Source organism: Cupressus sempervirens, chromosome 5 (genome assembly GCF_028749045.1).
Source record: "Cupressus sempervirens isolate cs-2001-9-10 chromosome 5, ASM2874904v1, whole genome shotgun sequence".
NCBI classification, from domain to species: Eukaryota; Viridiplantae; Streptophyta; class Pinopsida; order Cupressales; family Cupressaceae; genus Cupressus; species Cupressus sempervirens.
Window position 1 is genome coordinate 601418393 of NC_143122.1, and position 5880 is coordinate 601424272.

The window sequence follows — 5880 nt, forward strand, 5'->3', positions numbered from 1 at the left end:
CAAAAAATTGAACCAAGTACTGATAGTGAATTTAATGTCTTTGCATATATTTGAAACCACATAACATGAACAAGAAGGAATTTATGCAAAACTGAAGATTGAATTACTATTGAAATAATAGTAGTTTTCAAGCTAATAAAATCAAATACATAGAAAACTTTCCAACTCACTAATTACTCTAGCATTATAACATGTTATTCTAGTTATGATTTCCCAACTTGCTACTATAGTAAACACTACCTTCAATCTGTCCAAGACCCTCATAAAAACATTCCTCCATAATTGCATAAGTATTAGACAAGGAATGAGAATGGTACGAGCAAACATCCAATCCACCTATAGCTAGAAATGCGCCCAAGCTGCCTATTAATGAAGCTAATAGAAATGAATCCAAAGGCCAAAACCCAAGGGAATGATTTCTAGAATGTCACTAGAGAGGATAGGTATCCTCTAATGCCAAGAACATATCTGTAACTCACACATCCAATTTCTTTTCATATTCAACCTACCTAACAATAGCCACAACCTCTCCTTTTATTCCTACTTCATAGGGTTGATCATTTTCATAAGCAATGTGGGATAAATAAAATAAAATAAAATAAAAGGCTAATGGTCACACAACTAGACAAATTATAAAGTGGGGACATTACAGATAGGCCTTACAATTTTTTAGTTACAACCATCAAAAGATCTCTTCCCAAATGTTCTTAGTGCACCTTGGAGATGTTCTAATTCAGGGTGCTTGTGAATGCTTAATGATCTCTATAGGAAAAATAGTGGAGTCACTTGGGTTCACCTAGCCATCCATAACTAAAAGTGTTGATGAACCAATTTGAGGATGAATGGTTTGAAAGTTACATAGTGGTGCACCAAATCACTGAGGAACACTACGATATTTCACATCAACCAAGATCATTGATCCAATTTCATACACAATTAAATCTGCTAGAAATAAGAGAGTATATTGTAGACATCAATATCAGAGACCTTTAACATCTAATAGTTCATTGATAAGCCTCACAATATTTGAGTTACAAGCGTCAAAAGATCATTGACCAAACATGCTTAGGGCACCTTGGAGATGCTCTGGTTTGGGGTGCTCTCGAATGCTCTACAATCTTTGTAGATAAAAAAGTGGTGTCACTAGGGTGCCCCATCCCATCTAGAGCTAATGATGTTGATTGAACAATATCACAACCATCCTTTAGGGTCAATTGACAAATTTTTACAATAATTGTTATTATAGATAGTATTAGGTAAATTCCACTTTGAACATTGTAAACATGACCAATATTATTTAGATGAACTAAAAATATGTTTTTAATGATCCTTCCATGTTATTTAATTACTTTGACTACTTTGACTAACCTTTGACTAATATAGACTAACATGCTAAATGGTTACATAGATGTCCATAAGAATTTACGATTAATCCATTAAATATGAAAACAAAAAATAGTATATCTTTTCCATAAAAAGTATTGTATATGGAATAAAAAGTATGCAATTTACATCATTGTGCATACTAAATTCCTTGTGTGTATCATTGACACTGCCATATTATATGTACACAACTACCAAAAATCCTAGAGACTAAACTATCATAGAATTGTCTTCATTCCACTCCTTAAAATTGTTTGTATCTTCATGCACTGCTACTATTGAAGACACCTACAATTCAAAATTATACTAAGTGTTAGTATTATAGGCATTTAATATTAAGTACAAGTATAGGCATATAGTTAATAAATGAAAATAAATTTAAAGCATATAATGAACATATGAAACATTGTTGAGAGTTAGTATTACCTAGTGAAGAGTTCCTAAAGAGTCATCTCTTGACTTGAGGATCTCCAATAGGGATTTGTAATCAACATTAGCAATAGTAAAAAGTTCTTTAATTTTTTTTCTTCCTTTATGCTTTACCAACTTTACATTTGATTCTATAATAAGTTGTGAATATATGAGAATGGTTTTATGCTTCTCATAGTCTTCGAATGTGGGAATTCCATTCCTTTTAAGCATATTTGTCTGTAACCATATTCTAGAAACAATAATTGAACTAGTAGGATATATGAATCCATCACCATCGGTAATCTCTTAAGAAAGATTTTGCTTACCTCTTACATAATGTGCTAACCAATAATCTAATTTCTAATCATTCCCTATGGTGCAGCAAATTCAAAGACCTATCCTAGCTAAAGAAGATTTGATAGATGGCTATGGTCAACTGAACTTACCATTTCATCATTTTTAATAGAGGACATGAGAGATAATGTGGAGCCCATGTATCCACCCACTCATTTGAATCACAGTGATCCCAATCAAATAAAAAATAACTAGGACAAAAGTAACCTACTTGTCATATTCAAATTGTCCATGTACTACAATTAGAGCTATGGAATGAATTCACACTACTACATTTGGACCTGAATAGTGATGTCTAATAGTCACCCTAGTGACAAGACCATGAATTGGCTCCTATCAGACGGGTATCAGACTTTTTCTCAAAAATTGTGACAGGGAGCTGATTTGTCATAATAGCAATGGAGAGGTGATCTATCATAAAATTTTCTAGTCAGTCATCATAATTGTGACTTTAATGTGATAGTTGTGTTGTAGAGGCAATGTTCATCCATTAAGACTAGTCATCGTAATTGTGATGTTGTTGCAATAGTTGTGTTGTACAAGTGACGACCAGTCGTCATAATGTCCATTGCAATTGCAATGGCTAGTTGAAATATTTAAAAAAAGCTATTGCTACATATGACACAGATTGTGGCCTTTAGTTCAACACATTTTGTGGCCTTTTATTTCAACTGAAATGCCTCATATCTAACTTTTGTTGCAGAACACCAATGTGGTTAAAAGCTTTGTTACCTATGGGATGCCTTATTCATAGTTTATGTGAATCACACAAACAAATTAATATACAAGAAAAATTTAATATTGTCCTACTTTAAATTAAAATTGTTTTGGACAAAGGAAGGAAAAATAGATTTCTTTTTAAATAGAAGGTGAAATTTGGTAGAGGACTAGGATATCTCAACTAGGTAGAGGAAACATAAATGAGGCAATTTGGAAAAGGTGATTGAGATGATTTAGTAGATAATTGTGCATGAACTTGGTGATAGAGATGTCAAATTCATCTATAAATTGGTCAACATATAAATAAAATAGCAAATGCAAGTATGCTAACATTCATGTCAAGTGACATACCCATGAAAGATTACAAGCTTAATGAAGGAAAAAACTTGTAGATCAAAGAATGAATTGAAATGTTATATACTAAGAAATCTAAATATTATTAGTTCAAAAATATTTGGGAAAATTTTATTTTACAACTGACATAAGTGAATTTTGAATATTTAAAAAATAGCAACATGTTGGATCCCCTAAATAGATAGAAGCCTCAATAGAGTTTGTCTGTCAAAGTCCATACAATCTAGTCATAGCTACATTCAATAGCATTTTAAAATGGGTGAGACTTGGCAAGATTAGTGGCTATTCACCTTGAATCTTCAAAAATACACAATTTGTAAGAGGGAGACAATTGAGAACTGAAATCAAGGTTGTAAAAAATGCATGTCAAATAGAGTATCAAAGATAGTGGAAGTAGAGATCTCCATGTGTGTGATGAAATTAATGCCTTTAGTGTTACATTGAGACAATTAAAGTGTAATATCCCCCTGCCCCTCCACTTCTAGAATTTTAAGTATTTTTGGAAAATGGTTTTCATCTACCATAGTGATTTGCTTACTTTTAGGATTCCATGCTAAAGAGTTGGTCCTTTTGTTATTCATATTGATGAGACCAGGATATGGTCTATCTTGTCATTTCATTTTTAGTTTAATTTGTAAAATCTCTAAAAAACTTTGATGTTTAAGAACACGATGTTTGTGATGATTTTAGACAAATGTGTGCAGAATTACTCTTCAAGATTAAAATGAATAAGTTGTGAAAATATATGTCATTTAATTACAAAATAGTGAGAATGATGCTTTTTCTTCCTTAGCTACGTTGGGTAGTTCTCCTATAGCAATGTGACACAGGGTAAACTAATTTTAGATAACATGTTTTGAATAAGTCTTGATGTATGTTATTGTTTTGGAGGCACTAATATTTTCTAGATATAAATGCAAAGCCAAGTCAACCAAGTGGGAGTCAAAGTGGTTGCTCGTGTTAATAGACCAGCCCCTAGAAAAGAAAATTAAGGGGTTGTGAGCTCCTCAATCACTGTTATATATGGCACCAAAATTAATGTGTATATTGTAATAATCAATGTCGTCACTTGTTTTAGTAGTTGATGAGTCTCAAATTTAGGAATTTTGTTCCTAGTTTGTGTTTTAAATAATTGGAAGTCTGTGTTCTAGAGGTGCTAGGTTTTAGTCAGTCAATTTTTTAGTAGAAAGAAGAAGTTGCTAAGATTTTAAGTACTGAATATAATCTTTTTGTTCATCAGTATGTACATTTTTTTTGTTATGGATAAAAATATTATTTTAGGTTTCCATCTTTGAGTTGTTATACTTCACTTCTCTATGGGGGCCCACATAAGGAGTGAACTAATTAGTTAGCATAGGATTTATGTACAGTTCATAGAACCCAAGTAGACTCTATTGTTCCTATAGCCACTAGTAATATAATTACTGGACTATTCCTATAGAATAGGTAGTTGAAGTAATTCTTAGTTGTATTTTCATGGTTTATCAAAAATAGATTTCATTCTCAACTTTACCATAAATTTCCTATAGTTTAAGCACTTGAATTTCAGTAGAGTAGTTCTTAAGTTGAGATAAGTTTCAAGCATATATTTTGTGATCACCATTTCAAGTTTATATCCCTAGTTGATAACTTAAATGAGTCCAAATGAGTTGGATAAGAACCACTTGAGATGTCCAATGTTGGGTTAAGCAACCAATTGCTGTAGGATTTGTATCCCTTGCTTTGGCCAAGCACATATATTGATTTTATTTTATCCGTGATAGCATAAGGTTTGAACAAAGTAAATCTTTCAAATTTGTATCCAAAGTGATTTTTAACAAAATCTCTTATGGCTTTTTGTATATACATGTTACTCTAGTTTAACTATAGATAGTAAATAGACATCCACTAATTAAGAAATAACCAATGAATGTGAATAATTGACACCATAAAATCTATGAGCAGAAGCCAATACATAATTCAAGAATTTCCCAAAGAGATAGTTTTGCATAAAGAAAATCAATTAATATTCCACTGAACCTAAATTTCATGACCGGTTCATGTGCGTTTGGCATAGGTTGCAACTTTCTCACTTCTGGCATCTCTGTTAACATTGCAAGGAGCTCAATAAAGAAATCCTCTTACATTCCCATTATAGGAAAGATAGATATTAACTTGTAAATGACAAAGCATATCAAAACAAATTAACTCTAAAAAATTAACATTATGACTCACCTCTTGGGTTGCATGATGAGGCCCAACACAAAGTGTAACAATATATGCACCAAGTCCATGAACCTATATATAACAAGAAGTGCCAAACAAATGTAAAGGAACTTATTTGAGCTTTTATAAGAGAGAATGATATCTCCAATAGAAGACAAAATTACACAAAGTATACTTCTTGTTAAAAAAATATGCAACATCTTTAGTAGAGTTTGATGATTAATAGTTTCTAAGATCATAGTTTCAAATCAATTTAAACATATTTTTTGGGACTTAAATTTTTGATGCATCTAGAATAAAAATAATATCTAAATATATTGCATGTTATGACATAAATCTTACAAATAAAAATTTTTTGCGTTGGACTAATGCGACTCCAGGAACATAGATTTCACTGTGCAATTTGGAACTTAAAAATCTTACATTTGATGGTGATCCCAGCTCTTGATTACA